General features: G+C 44.0%; 1 protein-coding gene across 3 annotated transcripts in view; it reads right to left on the bottom strand.

Moving 5' to 3' along the window:
- Window positions 1-18,088, bottom strand: part of CFAP61 (cilia and flagella associated protein 61) — an 844,658-nt gene that overhangs the window by 438,965 nt on the left and 387,605 nt on the right. The window lies entirely within an intron of this gene.

Below are 18,088 nucleotides of genomic sequence, written 5' to 3'. Positions count from 1 at the left end.
GCAATTGTCTCTCATTGGAAATTGTTCAGCCTTCGCTGAGAACCTGACGTACTGGCCTGGTGCTATGAGGGCTGGCGGCGAATCGACCGCAACAATCTAGCTGAAACAGTAAATTTTTCCCTCTCAGACAGTACATGCGCCCGCATTCCCCCCAAAGAGGACCGGTGAGGGTCTGTCTGTGCAGTCGAATTTGTCCGACACACTGTGTGACCGACTCTGCAGCGAAGCTACTTGTTTGATTATGCATTAGACTTAGTGATAATGTACCCCGACCAGTAAGTACACCACGGAAGTAATCTGTGTATAAACCTGCATTAGCGTGCATGTGGTTTCCAGCAATAGTGAATCTTCCTGTAGAGACATGCTGTCAAAAACAATTAATAAATTAAATTCCTAACAACCCCCCGCTCCCCCAGGGGCTGAGTGTTGTAGGGCAGCAACCTCCAGCAAAGACCCAGGAAGTAACATTAAAAATGGTGTACAGCTGTTAAACCAGGATCTGAACCAGTGTCCATGCAATCACAATGTTCACTGTGGGCGGGAAGCCTAACCACTTGGCTACAGAGCCACCTGTAAAAATAATAAGCAAAGCTGCTGTTTAAACATCAACTCTGGTGATGAAACGGTTGCTGTAGTGCCTTGCAATCCAGATGGTACCTGAACCCACAATCCCTGGTTTAGGAGGGCAGTGTCCTATCCATTAGGTCACTGGGGATCTGGGGAGGTGAGGCCTGAACTCACAATGTTTACAGTGCTCAACAGATACTGTTTAATAAGCACTGTGTGCCGACCAACTGTGCTTATTGCAAAATATATTTTTAATGTCAGCATAATATATATATAGAGAAAACACAATAGCAGGCGGCACTCAAAGGGTCTGAACAACCTAAATAAAGACACTGCGGACACAGTGTATGGTCTGACGTTTCGAAATTTTAATTCCTTTTTCAAAGAACCAAATACAAAATGCATTAAACTTACCTAAATAGCACCCACCACCAGTGAAGAGACGCCCACCGCTACGGCGTTGTCCCGCCGGGAGCCGCGCACTGACATCATCAGCACTGCGCCCGATCTCAGTCAGCACGTCTGACCCTCCCCCGGTTACCATAGCAGCAAGAGACAACACCTAAAGAAGAAATATAGAAAAAAGATAATAAACAAAGGGAAAGCGCAGGGAGAAAGTAATCTGTGATAAATGACATGTAATGAGAGCACATTCAATGGTACACAACAGATGGAAAAATGTAGAGAAATTTAGAGACATGATCATTAAATGTAAACACTAAAAAAAACATATGGAAGAGCATTAAAGAAAACATTGCAGAGACAAATATTCATTAAGACCAAAGGGGTGTATGGTGTTTAAATAAAAAATCCATTTCGCCTCCATCCTCAAAAGTGATCGATCACGATCACCCCCCCCCGAATAGATTTGGGGGCTTGATCAATCATCTTGTAGCGAAGTGTAGCAAGGGGGTGTCTCTGGTCCCTAAAGTGCCTGGCTACTGGCTGCTCACAAGATTTGCCTTCCAGAGCATTCCTGATGGCGCACCGGTGAGCTGCCATCCTTTCTTTAAATTGACAGGTGGTTTTACCCACGTATATCAAACCGCACGGACAGCGGATGATGTAGATCACATATTTACTGCTGCAGGTCAGTGCTTGACGAATCTTGATCTTCTTTCCTGAGTGTGGATGTAGAAATGAGTCTCCAGGCTCCAGATACCCACAAGTTACACACCCAACACATCTGTAATTACCAGGCTTTCTGGAAAGGAAGTGTTGTCCTGGTGTTTTCCTAAATGGAGTAATATCAGTTCGCACCACCATGTCACGGATGTTCCTACCACGTTTAAGGCACGGCATCAGACGATGATTCCGCAGTGCTTGGCGAATCTTGATCTTCTTTCCTGAGTGTGGATGTATTAATGAGTCTCCAGGCTCTTGTTCAACGTATCGGCTCTTGTTCAAATCAACCAAAAAAAGTGCTGTCAAACAATCATCCCCTTTATTAATACATATTCAACAGCAAGCAAGGAAATTGTGCAACAGGCCAAACGATACTGGCCCATTGTCGCTGAGGATCCAGGTATTCCCAAACTGTGGAATCATCGTCTGATGCCGTGCCATAAACGTGGTAGGAACATCCGTGACATGGTGGTGCGAACTGACATTACTCCATTTAGGAAAACACCAGGACAACACTTCCTTTCCAGAAAGCCTGGTAATTACAGATGTGTTGGGTGTGTAACATGTGGGTATCTGGAGCCTGGAGACTCATTTCTACATCCACACTCAGGAAAGAAGATAAAGATTCGTCAAGCACTGACCTGCAGCAGTAAATATGTGATCTACATCATCCGCTGTCCGTTCGGTTTGATATACGTGGGTAAAACCACCTGTCAATTTAAAGAAAGGATGGCAGCTCACCGGTGCGCCATCAGGAATGCTCTGGAAGGCAAATCTTGTGAGCAGCCAGTAGCCAGGCACTTTAGGGACCAGAGACACCCCCTTGCTACACTTCGCTACAAGATGATTGATCAAGCCCCCAAATCTATTCGGGGGGGTGATCGTGATCGATCACTTTTGAGGATGGAGGCGAAATGGATTTTTAATTTAAACACCATACACCCCTTTGGTCTTAATGAATATTTGTCTCTGCAATATTTTTTTAATGCTCTTCCATATGGTTTTTTTTAGTGTTTACATTTAATGATCATGTCTCTAAATTTCTCTACATTTTTTCATCTGTTGTGTACCATTGAATGTGCTCTCATTACATGTCATTTATCACAGATTACTTTCTCCCTGCGCTTTCCCTTTGTTTATTATCTTTTTTCTATATTTCTTCTTTAGGTGTTGTCTCTTGCTGCTATGGTAACCGGGGGAGGGTCAGACGTGCTGACTGAGATCGGGTGCAGTGCTGATGACGTCAGTGCGCGGCTCCCGGCGGGACAACGCCGTAGCGGTGGGCGTCTCTTCACTGGTGGTGGGTGCTATTTAGGTAAGTTTAATGCATTTTGTATTTGGTTCTTTGAAAAAGGAATTAAAATTCCGAAACGTCAGACCATACACTGTGTCCGCAGTGTCTTTATTTAGGTTGTTCAGACCCTTTGAGTGCCGCCTGCTATTGTGTTTTCTCTGCATTAATCCATTGGAGGGCACCAGGGCACGATGTTGTTTATGGAGTGAGTGCCGGTCTATAGACTTACACACATATATATATATATATATATATATATACACACACACATATACAACAATGTATATTCACACATACTTAGACCTTATAAATATATATATATATTTCATATATGCATACATACACATATATATTATATACCCATATTCATATATCCAGATATATCCTGATTCAGAGGTATAATTATTCTTAGAAGTCTGAAACTAAATGTGACCACTCACAGGCTTAAAAACCTGAGAAGTCTGCTGCTTAACCGCAGCTTAGTTAATATGTCTCGTATCCAGTGTGGCGTGGCTGTAGATTTAAAAATACCTATAGCACCTTGTATTCCCAGGTGGCTAACCAGGCCCAACACTGCTTAGCTTCTAAGATCAGATGAGATCGGGCGTATCCAATTGTGGTGTGGCTAAGTGAATTAAGTAAAGCTGCTGCAGGTGAGCCTGAACTCACAATGCTTGCAGTGCTCCACAGATACTGTTTTATAATCAACATGTGCTGACCAATTGTATAACACATCTTACTTTACAACAGTGAACAAAGCCAGTATTTGGCTGACCACAGCCATGATTCAGATTTGCAGTCTTTGGGATAATATCATTATAAACAGTTATGATAAAAATAATAGTAAGAGAAGTGAGTGTAGATCCATGTAATACACTATTACAGACATGGTAGGGAAACTGCTTTTTAGTCTTTGCTGGTGTCTTACTCATTTTGCAGACAGACAATACAAAATACAACTTGCGCGACTCAGTAAATAGCACTAAGGTGTCTCTATAAATATATATCTGGCCAAGTGCAGTGCACGCCAGCAATATGCCTGATCCCAAATTCCCCTTAACACCCCTGCGCCTTCAATGGAGGAGAGATGTAATACAGGAAATTCTGGAAATACAACAGGAAAAACAACAGGAAGCATGGTTAATATGTCCTCATGCTCACAGTATAACACAAAGGGGGTCATTCCGAGTTGTTCGCTCGTTATTTTTTTCTCGCAACGGAGCGATTAGTCGCTAATGCGCATGCGCAATGCCCGCAGTGCGACTGCGCCAAGTAAATTTGCTATGCAGTTAGGTATTTTACTCACGGCATTACGAGGTTTTTTCTCCGTTCTGGTGATCGTAATGTAATTGACAGGAAGTGGGTGTTTCTGGGCGGAAACTGGCCGTTTTATGGGTGTGTGCGAAAATAAGCTACCGTTTCTGGGAAAAACGCAGGAGTGGCTGGAGAAACGGAGGAGTGTCTGGGCAAACGCTGGGTGTGTTTGTGACGTCAAACCAGGAACGACAAGCACTGAACTGATCGAAGATGTCGAGTAAGTGTGGAGCTACTCAGAAACTGCTAAGAAGTGTCTATTCGCAATTTTGCTAATCTTTCGTTCGCAATTTTGATAAGCTAAGATTCACTCCCAGTAGGCGGCGGCTTAGCGTGTGCAAAGCTGCTAAAAGCAGCTTGCGAGCGAACAACTCGGAATGAGGGCCAAAGTGCAGACTTATAATTATGTAAGCAGATTTAATAAACATACTATGTTGCATTCAAACCTGCACATATAACATGTATCCTGTTTAACAAAGACTTAATAGCCTGATGTAACACATATGCAGCGCTGCTGTATTCTAGAAACACACTTCTTTTATCAACAAGAGTTGAACATGAGATTTTATCCAGTGACCCTGACATTTCTGTGTGCAGGGAACATCACTGTGGCAGCAAAGTTACTCACTAGGCTATGGAGCCTGCCTTTTACAAAAACTCTCATTTGTGTGCCCCCCCCCCCCCCCATGCTCCGTGTACCGTTCTCTATACACGGAGCCGGGCTATGGTGGAGAGGGAGCCGGAAGCGGCATCGAGGGCCGGGGAGCGCGCTGCATAGAGCCGTGGAGCGGCCTATGCATAAATCAACGTGGCCGGCGCGGCTCAGAGCGGCGGGGGACACAGCATTAACAGCGGCGCTGGAAGCGGCGGTGGGCGGCTGAAGGCAGCGGCCGGCGGCCACACACACACAGTATCCCACACAGCGGGACGGCAGCGTGAGCTGACCGCCCCGTTCAATATACCTGGACCCTGTGGTGAGGGCTATGACGGGGCTTCTCTGTAAGTTCCGTCCAGCCTTTACTGCAGGTTTTAGTCCTGCACGTGGTGGTAAGGGAGCTCTTTCAGAGAGGTCCGACACCCACAGCTGCTTCAGAAGCTTCCACTATCCCGGACCCTCGCCTTTCTGGAAGGGGGAAAGGGATGTGGAACATTGAAAAATCAAAAATAAATCCAATAATTGTGGAGAAACTCCACAGGCCTAGTTGCTCGGTGAGCACCGAAAAAACACTGAGGTACTCTGGGATATGGAGGGGGGAAGTACTCTCAAATTTTAATTTATTCAGTGCCTAGTTCCTGTGGAACCGTCCATATCCCCAGAGTACTCCAGTGACCCCTAGTGGATGAAAAAGAAAGATCAGCATCGTGAATGTTCAGGACTACGCATCCTGGGCATGAGCATCTTGGCAGGATGGACCAGAGGATAAGTTGAGGTTCAATTTACGAAGCAGATCCTTTCCATCATCCGGTGTCTTTATGTAATAGGGCTTCCCCTTAATCTCAACTTGAAGACGGAACGGAAATCCCCATTTATATTTATATCCATTTTCTCTGAGCAGAGCAGTCACTGAGCGCAGGTCTCTGCGTTTCGCTATGGTGGACGGAGCCAGATCCTGAAATATTTGGAGCTTTGCTCCTTCAAACAAAATACAGGAAGAAGATCTACTGGCCGTAGTGATCATGTTCTTGATCTTGAAGGAAAGGAATTTAAGGATTACATCTCTGGGGGGGTCAGTGTCCTTCGGTTTGGGCCGTAGGGCTCTATGTGCCCTCTCAATTTGAAAAGCATAAGAATCAGCAGATGGGAGGAGGTGAGCAAACAAACGTAGGAGGTATGGTTATAGCTCACTGGGGGTCACCGTTTCTGGGACGTTGCGAATACAGAGGTTATTCCGTCTTTCACTCTTCTCCAAATCTTCATTCTTGTCCCTGAGGAGGTCCGATTCGGTGTAAAAATAGTTCATATCATTGCCAATATGTCCTTGGACTTCCTGGACCCGATCTACTTGAGTTTTAAGAGAAGCGGTACAGGATGAAAGGTCTGTCATATCAGTTCACCTACAGCCTTTTCCAGGGCAGTGGTAAAAGATTCCTTGAGGTCCATTATAAGAGCCTGAAGGGTCTGAATATCACCCCTTGTAGCAGGTGACGACAATTGGTCCATCACGGGAGGCTGAGATGGGCTATTAGGAGATCGAGGTGAAAGCTGCTTTTCTTGTCGAAGAAATTTCCTGAGGCCCTTTTTTCTTAGCTTTCAGTGCAATACGGCTCATAATACAGCAAGATCTTTTCTGTAATTAGTAGTTATAGGTAGCAAAAGAGTAGTAACAGATTACCCACTGGTAGAGAAGAAAGCTCTGGGTTGGGATATAAGGTGATCAAGGCAGCATTATTAGGTAAAAAACAGTGCGGCAAAGATGGAGTATTTAGAGCGAATTCACAGCGATACTATAGGAGAGCCTAAGAATCTCTGTATCTTTGGTAAGGCAGAGTTATGTATATACCAATGAGGTAGGAAGAAATGCAGCAGGGGGCTACGTCTGGTTGCCTAAGAGAACCAATAGCAGTGCGGGAGGCAGTAGGTAGTCCGAGAATGGAGCCCGGGTTAGTTAGTATAATGGTCCAGCATATAGGGCAGATCTGCAGCTATGAGCCTGGAAAATAGCATGCCCTGGAATGTAAAAATGGCTCCTCTGTTCCCTTTAGCCAGCCAAACACTGCAGGTTATAGTGCAAAAAATATAAAAAATAATTATATATACACACACACACACACACACACACACACACACACACACACATATACATATAGACATACAAACAAAATAATTTAACAAGGTATAACTTGCTTGGTGTGAGAATCAGCTGAGGGGGATACAAGCACCTGAGCCACCAGACAGGGATTAATATCACCAGCCAGGCTGCTTGATCGTCCAGTGTATTCTGGTATCTGCAGCCTGTAGTGCCCACAGTTAAGATGGCCGCCGCAGCGTCTGCTTCTGGGTTTCCCTGCAGACCCCACTCCTCTCACCGGCTCCAGGCTGCTTCCTCGTTTAAAATCAAGCCCAATGTGAGCCGCCGCTTCCCGGCATCGACCGCTACGATCTCCAGCTCTCCCCCGGACCGCCACAAAGAGCCGTCAGACGCAGCTCCGGCCGCTCCCGCCACCACAGTCCCCGGCTTGAGAGGTGAGCCCACAACCAGCAGGAGCACGGATACGTGCACCCCGATTCTGCAGACCTGCACAATCAAGGCAGCGGTTCTTCCTCGTAGTGGAGGGGTAGCGTAGGGGCGTTAGAGGGATTCTAAATGGTATAAAACCTTATATTAAACAATGAGAGGACGGAGCTCTCTCTGCAGGCAGCCTCTCAATACGGCATCCAAGCCACGCCCCCCTATTCAAATGATTTTTATAGCCAAAACTCTGGAGTAAAAAGTCTATGGCAGGTGAGGCAGTGCCGTCGCTACCTATCTTTTACACACCTCTCTGATCAACACTCACCAAATTACAGCAGCATATACTGCTGCACCTGTGTATAATGCCCACATGAACCCTTTGGGGTATATTCAATTGAAGTCGAAAACTGCCGTCTGTCGAAAAGACGGCAGTTTTTCGACTTTTTAAGGTCGAATCCTGATTCGACCTATTCAATATTTTGCAAAAATTTTCGACAAGTCGATAAATTCGACTTGTCGAAAAGCACGTGGATCGGCGGAATAGCTGCCGATCCACGTGTTGATGTCGAAAATGGGGCCAAATCCGACAGGTTTTGGCCCCCTTTTCGACCATCTCAGTCCGACATCAAAATGATGTCGGACTGAGATGCGGACCCAGAGGAGGCGAGGGGGGGAGCCGCAGGGAGATGGGGGGACAGCCGGCGGGCATACAGGGAGATCAGCGCTACAGTAGCGCTGCAGCTGGATGTCACTCACCCGCCCGACCTCACGGCAGCTTCCACACGGCTCCAGCACGCTGCTGGAGACGGATGGAAGCTGCCGTGAGGTCGGGCGGCTGAGTGACATCCTGCTGCAGATCTCCCTGTATGCCCGCCGGCTGTACCCCCCCCCCTCTCCTCCTCTGGGTCCCATCTAAATTCGACTTGAAAATCCATTCCGACAAATACATGTTGGAATGGATCCGACTTTAATTGAATATACCCCTTTGACTCATATACGTGTGTAAATCTGGCTCTGTTACTAGCCAGTGCCACCTCAGCTATTTACCTTACCGCACATCCCTGTTAGACACAGTATACTTTACTCATTTCAGGCCACTTATAAAGCTTAGATGTGTGGGGTAGGGGTGGTGGAAGTAGGGTTTTACCCTCCCAGTAATCTGTAATTTGAACTGTGAGATTGGGACAAGAGATAGAATTTAAATCACGGGATATATTTCCAGGATAGAATATAAATAAATTCAGATGTTTCTTTGTAGTTTATTATTTTTCTAATGTGAAGAAAAAAAAAAGAAAGAAATGTCTCCATAGACCTGGGCCCCACAATTTCTGACGGCAGCACTGGTTATGCTAATCAATGCCTGCCACAAGTGTTGTAAGCCATTTCCAGGTGCCGTCCAAGAACTTGCACTCATGGTGCCCTTCTCCATCACGACAATGCACCTGCCCACAAGTCCAGGAATGTGGAGGATTTTCTGGCCCATGGACTCATCCAGGAGCTTGGTCATCTGCTGTACAATCCAGACCTGGCCCTCTGCAACTTCTTTGTGTTTCCACAAATAAAGCAAAACATGCGAATACTCAGACAAAATCTAATGTTCACTTTGTAAATATAATACCTTTTGTGCATCTGGAAACTTATTGCACACCCCTGATACATATTTATCTGCTACAGGGGGAAAGCATCATAAAACCATATAATAAAACCTAATAATAATACAGGTTGAGTATCCCTTATCCAAATATTCCGAAATACGAAATATTCCGAAATAAAGAATTTTTGGAGTGAGATAGTGAAACCTTTATTTTCTGATGGCTCAATGTACATAAACTTTGTTTAATACACAAAGTTATTAAAAATATTGTATTAAATGACCTTTAGGCTATGTGTATAAGGTGTATATGAAACATAAATGAATTGTATTTACATAAACATACTTTGTTTAATGCACAAAGTTATTAAAAAATATTGCCTAAAACTACCTTAAGGCTGTGTGTATAAGGTATATATGAAACATAAATGCATTCTGTGCTTAGACGTGGGTCCCATCACCATGATATCTCATTATGGTATGCAATTATTGCAAAATACGGAAAAATCCGATATCCAAAATACTTCTAGACCCAAGCATTTTGGGTAATGGATACTCAACCTGTAATAATAATAATAATAATAATAATAATAATAATAATAATAATAATTTTATTTAGATAACACTTTTTTCCCCAAGAGGACTTAATTGGTGAGATTGATGTTCCACAGAATATGTTATAGACAGTTCCTTTCCAGAAAGGATGTAAAGTTGGGAACACAGTAGACGATATGTTGTTGATTGGACAGACATATCGGGTACATTGTCTAGTGTGTACCAGCTACGTTGCTGACAATGCGTGCACCCGCATGTTGTCAATTACATCTTCCATCGGCCCTGTGGAAGACATCGCTAGTGAAGGCGCTCCTGCCATCACTCCGTCGTTGCCAGCATCGGCAAATGTGTATGCACTTGACAATGCCGCAACCCCCACCCCCCCGTCGGATCTCGTGCCCACGATGTCACTGGGTACACACATTGTGTAGTGTGTATTCAGCTTAAACAAGTGACTTATTTTCAACTTATTTTCAGGATTGTCTATTGACTACTACAAGGAGATGTAAGGAACTAGGTTTGTTGTGTTTACACGAGAAACCCATCTCAGTTATAGATTTTTCAACCAAGACAGTACATAAATATAGGGGGACATTCACTAAGCAGTGATAAGTGCGGAGAAGTGAGCAAGTGGAGAAATTGCACCATCAACCAATCAGCAGCTCTGTATAATTTTATAGTATGCAAATTATAGATGTTACTCCAGTGCTGATTGGTTGCCATGGGCACTTCTCCACTGGCTCAGTTCCCTGCTCTTATCACTGCTTAGTAAATGTCCCCCATAAAATACAAATCAATAGAAAAACTGTGATTATTACATGTAAAAGCTGTAACTTCCTGTTCAACAAAACGTTATTGTATTCAGTATAAGCATGCATACTAGATAATGTATCTACTAAACAAAGAAAATGAAATGTATTAAACTATGTATATGCTAGAAGTTACTGGGGTGTTCTATGTCCATTGATAAGCATAAAGCCACAAGGAAGGAATGAAACATTTTACAATTTCTTTTACTATTTATCAAGATTATGTATTGGCTAACGTTTTAATTATCAATATTATTTTTTTACATTTTAAGGGGCATATTTATCACAATCCGCATCTCAAATGCGAATGGGATGTGATAACTTTGTCCCAATTGCGATAACTGAATATACTGCAAGGATGTATCAATTATATCATGCAGTGACAGTGCTTGCGAGAAAGCTCGTGCCTACGAAGCCTCTCCCTGAACTTATTGTATGTTTCACAAAAAATATCACAAGAGTGCATCCACGCATGCGCCACCCTGATTTACAGTAATCAATCTGTGACTATCAGACACACATGCCTGATCACAGGGGACAAATCAGAGCACAGCCTTCCATGCCAGCAGGCAGGGAAGGTTGTGTAGGACTCGAGGAAACAGAGGGAAGCCCAAATAACACTATCTCGAGATGGCATTATTATCACAGGGCTGCCTCCTGTATTTAAAAAAAAAAAAAATCTTGTAGATTTGGGCAGATTGGATTTCCCATTACAAGTATGGAAAATGCGATCTGCTTACTAAATAAAAGCGATATTAAGGTCTTGGAGGAGAATTTTGTGAATTCTCCTCCAATTTCCCTTTAGTACATTTAGGTGATACTAAAATAATGTGAAAAGGGTGTGAAAACACCTTTTTTCACATACAGTACTTTTAGTAAAAATAATATTGATAAATATGCCGGTAAGTGTGAAAAGGGAAAGCTGTCAATCCGTCACATATCTGTATTGCACGAGTAGATTCTGTGACAAAAAGCTTGGGTGAGGGAGAGGGTGTCTGGTTCTGGACCTGGTGTTAGTTCTTTTGGGTAATGTCTGGATGAGGTAAATTAAATAGAAGATGGGAATGAAGAGGATACTGTATATAATATCCAACTACTGTGACACTGTACCAAAATCTATTATCTTTCATGACTAAAATAGCAGAGAATCTGGGCTGTGACTTTAACTGCACAGGAATTGGTTATACAAATGCAGAAAGTTGCAGCTAAAGTACAACAGAACTCGGCATGAAGAAAACTGGAGCCCTTTTTATAAAGATTTGCGCGGATGTACAAATGTTGCTCACCCTAGAGGTCAATATAAGCTAGTATCGCAGCTATAATACTTCCAATTGTTTGAATTATACGAATAAGAAGTGCATTATGAGCAAAAAAAAGATGCTCAGCACTGCCAAGACGCACAGAACTTATCGTGCCACAGTATAAAAGGACACATCTGTATAGTACATTTTTCTTGTTTGCTAGAAAATCTTCCCATTTTATTGTCATCTTCTTGGGCTTTGATTTTACTATTCTGAAACTGTATTTAATGGTGCTGTTATGGCAATTTATATTATTACCTGTTAATTTCACTCATGTACTTTTTACTGCTGACTTCCCTATCAAATACTGGGGCAGAGGCTCTGGTATATCTATTTCATAACAGCTTATCTTACTATGGCTACAAGGTTTACAACTCATAATGAAAATAATGAATTTCCCCACAGATAAGATATTTACATGTTATTGAATTCATTATGCTTGTTTTACCCATGTTGACTGCAGCACATGTTCTATCTTTTACGACAACAAATTATAATCCTCAACAGTGGGTCCAACCATAGTTTATTAACTATGAGAACTCTGTCTTCCAGGAAGTTTCCTGAATAGATGAACAGATGGACAGCACATAAAACGACAAGGGACAATGCTGTCAGTAGCTAGGAAAGGGCCCACAAAGGTAAAACTCAACTCTTGACTAGATGTAACAACTCTCACTATTAGGCTCTCATACGTGTATGTTTCTTTATGTCTGGTGCTGAAAGAATTCCATACCTTCTGTTTTTGCTTCCTTTCACCACTGATATTGCTCAGATGCTCTTTGGATTGCCACTGCCCAGATTATTGTTTGCTCAGGTGGTTAAATAGGGAGATCAAGTTACAGAGGAGAAGATTATTGTGGCCATTCAGGGGTTGATGTATTACACAATTAAAAAAATGGAGATGTTGCCCATAGCAACTAAACATTTTAAAGGTAGCATTAATCAAGTACATTCTACAAAATAAGTATAAGACGATTGATTACTGGCAGCATTTCCACTGGTCCACTTCTCCACTCTTTATCACTGCTAAATACAACAACCCCAAAGTCCTTAAAAACGCGACGATAATACCACATCTATAAATAATAAAGTAACAGAATAAATGCCATAATAAATAGAATGGCACAACATAATACTGTATAAGGATTCTTAATATCAAGTACATATAACAATGCACCTATTATGCAGATATCATTCTGTCATTTTGTGAAAGCCAAGATCAGACCGCTCTTTTTCATACTTCGTACTAATTATGTTTCCCCACATGTACATTTTGTTCTTTAGTAAGTGCCCTATATACTGTAGTAGGCTTTCTTCTATGGTATAATTGGGTCTGCTTTTAGGACCTGATTTGCATTACCAGTGGCACAAGCCAGGAATTACCACTTTTTTTCTCCTCTTTTTGTATTGTTTCGTAGGCCCCTTGCATTTGCAGTTAGGTTAGTCCCCAAACATGTCAGGAATTAAAGTGTTTACTGTCTACTATGAGAGCTCATGGTTTATGATTTGTTCTATGCATAGGTTAATTGGTTTAACTCCCTAACCATATGAATTACATATACCAATTTGGTGGTTTATCAGGCCTGAAGATGAATGCTTCAAAGACAGGGGTGCTTAAAATTAAGTTTCCTGATGCTTTTCTATCTGTTTAAGAGATCCAATGGTGGCTTAACCCAAAATATGCCCACACTAATGACCTTTGGACAACGCAATGTAATGTGGGATTCACTCTGATCTGATAATCAGATTTCCCTGAGGAAATAATTCCTTAACTACAACTATGCTATGTCTATGTATCTGAGATACCACCTCCATACCTGACACGCACTTCAGCATGTAAGGGAATCATTATACTTTTTTTTTACGTTTTGCTTTATTGAAGCATAATCGAATTACAAAAGTCATATCCACAGAGAAACAGTCAATGACAAAAGTAGAAATTTAGGTATATTGAAACAAATCATGTACAAAGTGGTGCGTACAGGGGGAGGATTACACGCTACATAACATATCATAAAACATAATCTCAAAAAGATTCAAAGATTTAGAGAGAAATTGGAGGGTCTTATAAATACATACGAGTCTCATACCATAGAATTGTATGGAAATAGTGGTGCATGGATTCTCTAGTGGGATAAGGGGGAATATCAGTAAAACTTTCCCACACAGCAAATAAACAATTTTTGTACAAGTTTCCTTCTGGAGAGGTGCCGCCAACAGTCCATATTAAACAGATCCCCCTCCCCTAAATAGATCCAGAGACTGTGAAGAGCTCTGGATCCATAAGTGTAAAACACTCTTACCGGCAGCCGAAGAGACAGCTAACAATAATCTTTTGGCATCCTTTGACATCTGGCGACAGGATACTGAAAAGCACCCATTCAGGAGTTAAAGGAGCATAATTAACTAAATGAGGAGAGGCAAATCTCCAGACAGGTAACCAAAAATGTCTAATTAAGGGACAAGCCCATAAACAAGGTATACGTCAGCAGAAGGTTGGTGACATTTGGGGAAAATAGAGCTATTCAAAATACCCATGATGAATACCCTATGATAGGAGATATAAGAAGGTTGATAAATTTTAAGAAACATTTCAGTATATCTGTCAGCAGGGACAGTAGTCATAGAGTAAGGTAGCATTTTAAAAAGAGATCCTCTGTTAACAAAGAGGGAAAGTGCTCCAAACATTGAGCAATACCCATTTGGAGGGCCGAGTAATCTAGAGGGGTCTGTAAAAACCTATAATGAAAAGAAATGGCTATACGAGTATGAGGGGGTCTCAAAAGGAGATTGTCCAGAGGGCTGTCCCAATCACCAGCTGGCAGTGATTTAAAAACTTTGCTAACATAATATCGTGCTTGGAGAAAGGAAAGGCCAAATGTTCCAATTAAAGGGTACTTAGCGACACCTCCTATCACTTCTCTGGTCAGGAAGCTTCTGTGTCTCTGCCTGCACTGTATGCTGTCCTGCTCATATTCTGGCTGTCTGGTTCTACTGCTGCACAAGAGTGAGAGCTAGTGGTGTCACTGTACTCCAGCTAGGGAGCCCCATGACAGAGAGGGGGCTCTGGGTACAGTATGCCCTGCACCTTCACCTTAATCTGGCTATGGCCCCAGAGCAACAAAGCGCTGTTTTTTGAACATGGATCAATGTGTTGGCCAACATAACGGAGACCCTCCCCATTCCAAATGTGGAAAGGGTAAGGAGCCTCCCTTCTCTGGAAATCTGGATTCTGTAGAAATGGTAATGTATAGTGTGATGAGAGTTTAATTTAAATCTATTTCTGAAAATAATAAAACATTTTCTGTACTCATAAAGAAGGGATTGTCAAGTAAATGAGATGGAATATCAGTATCAGCCATATGCAGAATGGCCACTAAGGATAGGTTAGGTAAAAGAAATTGTTCCAGGGAGGTAATTACATGTACAGTATTTGTTGGTTGTGTAACCAATCCCGCAAATTCATTACACTGTTATATGACATAATAGTTTACGTGCAATCTGATGTTGATCTGGGATGATGACATCGGTCAGTAGGTTGACTATGAAACACAGAAAAAACATATAGGGCTGTAGCAAAACTCACACCTATCATGCTTTGTTTTAACAGCTTCTGCTGCATGTTTGAGAATTGGCTTCCTTTAATACTCCAGTATTCAGAACTGAATTATGTAGGTTGGCCACTGATGCTCATTTCGGTAAGAGATGTTTTGATAAATCAAGTAACTGCAACACCCTTTCCACTAGATCCTAATGTTATTCTGTTTTTGAAAACTAATTTGCTGTTAAGAAACATCCGAGTGATTATATAAGACCCCTAGAGCCACACTAGTGAGGCCTTCTGCCAAAAACAGCTGCCAGTTGTTTCCTTAGAGTATGACACACTCATCGGTACTTAGAATGCCACCTGGTCTTACATTTGAAACAGTAGGGGCTGTTCACTAGGTAGTAGCAGGAGCAAATGGAGATCAGACTAGGTGTTAGGATGGAACAGGCTTAACACAGCAGGTTTGGGATACAGAAGCCGCAGGTGTGGAATAAGGCAAATGAAGGGTATAATAATACACTCAGAACCTCAACACAGCAGAAAGGAACAAGAGGTTATGCAGGCACAGCTGGAGTTTCCCATACGAGCTGGAGAACAGGAACTGAGCACAGGCAGGACTATACAGGAAACATCTGAAGCAGAGCCGTAACTAGGTGTGTGCGGAGGGGGCACCGCACACAGCGCAGGTGTCCTGCAGGCGGAACCGACTGCAATTCCTGCTGCAATGCATTGTACAGTGAAGCTCCTATTATACTGAACTACAGTATAATAGCACCTTCATGACCTCTATCGGAGCTGCGGTGCCGCTCACCCACTGGTAAGAGACCCGCTCCTGCTCCCAGCCTGCTGCTTCAGAGACATGCGCACTAGAAGCCCCTGTGTGTGCGCTATCCATCTGACTCAGGAGTCCGGACCCACTGGTATAGTGCGCGCCGCCAACGCCATCCTGTGTTCCCCGCCAGCTACACCCCGAACTCTGCCGCCACTGTCCGGCCCGTAGTCCTTGATTCCACTGCCCCCGCTGTCACAGTATGGTCCGTGGCCACACAGCAGGTTACTTTCTTCACAGGTGGCTCATCCTTGCACCACAAATGCCGTAGAAGCCGGCTTCGGGACCCGCTCTGCTTCCACCACACAGGCCACGCAAGCTGTGACTGTGAGAGCACCAAGCTGCAGGTCGGTCACACACTGAAATGGGGGTTATTTTAGATTGCAGGGTTTTTTCTGTTGTGCACCCCCTCTCAGTCCCTTTCTCTCCCCCACCCCATCTCTCTCCCCACCTCACTTTCTACCCCCAACATCTCACCCACTCCCCCATGTCTCACTTTCCCACATGTCTCTTGCTCTCCCCCATGTCTCATTTTCACTCTGCCCGACATCTCGCCGTTCACTCCCATGCATCTCGTTTCTCCCGCATCTCGTCTCTCTCGCTGTCCCCCGCGTCTCGTCTCTCTCGCTCTCCCCCACATCTCATCTTTCTCGCTCTCTCCAGCATCTCGTCTCTCCCGCTCTCCCTCACATCTCGTCTCTCTCGCTGCGTCTCGCCTCTCTCGCTCTCCCCCGCGTCTTGCCTCTCTCGCTTTCCCCCGCATCTCGTCTCTCTCAATCTGCCCTGCGTCTCATCAGTCTCGCTCTCCCCTGTGTTTCGTTTCTCTCGCTCTCCCCCATGTCTTGTCTCTCTCGCTATCTCCTTCACGTCTCTTCTCTCGCTCTCCCCCACGTCTCGTCTCTCGCTCTCTCTTCCACATCTCGTCTCTCGCTGTCTTCCCTATGCATCTCTTTCTCCTCCATGTCTCTGTCTAACCCACATCTCATCCCCACCCCTGTCTCTCTCCCCATCTCGCTCTTCCCCCTCAACATCTCGCCCACTCCTCCATGTCTCACTCTACCCAATGTCTCACTCTCCTCACATGTCTCTTGCTCTACCCCACATCTCTCGCTTTCTCCCCTACACATTTTTCACCTCCATGTCGCTGTCTTATCCACATCTCTCTCTTCCAAGTGTCTCTCTGACTTTGTATCTACCCCCCCCCATCCCTCTTCCAAAGCAACCACTCCTCCAGGGAGGCTCACTCTCTGCTCAGAGCATGTATCTTAAGCTGGGTACACACCTGGCGGACCTATCTAATGATTGGTGAGTGCATGCACACTTACCAATCGTCCGCCCGATGTGTTGTGCCTGATGTCACAACTGGGTGGGCATTTAAATGTGCCCTCCCAATATGTCAGTCACCAGCGGTCCCTGCAGCAAGTCCGTACACACAACCAGATACGCCGATATATCTGTGGATATATTGGGCATTGGCTGTGCTGCAGGGCTGATGCGATATGTCTGTGAACGACATCGTTCACAGACATATATGAGGTACACAGCTGCCGACGGGCTTGCAATATATGTATCGGCCGTAAATTGTGTGCCCAGCTTTAGACTTGCCCACTTGACTTTTTTGTTGCGCGCCGTAGGAGCGCACTGGCCCTGTTTTATATATGGGGGGGAGCCGATGCTGTTTCTTGCACACAGCGCTAAAATGTCTAGTTACGGCACTGATCTGAAGCTTTCACCCAAGCAAGGACCGGTGTTCCAGGATACTGAGCAGGACCAGGAAACATACACCACAGGAACAACTTGCAGCAGGAAACTATCACCGGCAAGTGAGAGTTGAGCTGGAAGCCTAATAACAAGAGCAGGCAACAATCAGAAGCACCTATCCAGCCCAGCCTCCTAATAACAGAGTTAGTGCAGCTGTGCGTCTGCACGTTCAAGCAAACAGCGTCCCGGCTGCTTAGGGACAGCCAGGACCATAATCCTGTG

The sequence above is a fragment of the Pseudophryne corroboree genome, chromosome 4 (assembly GCF_028390025.1).
Source record: "Pseudophryne corroboree isolate aPseCor3 chromosome 4, aPseCor3.hap2, whole genome shotgun sequence".
Classification (NCBI taxonomy): Eukaryota; Metazoa; Chordata; class Amphibia; order Anura; family Myobatrachidae; genus Pseudophryne; species Pseudophryne corroboree.
The sequence above is the reverse complement of the archived record's forward strand: the minus strand, read 5'-3'. Positions and strand labels throughout refer to the sequence as shown.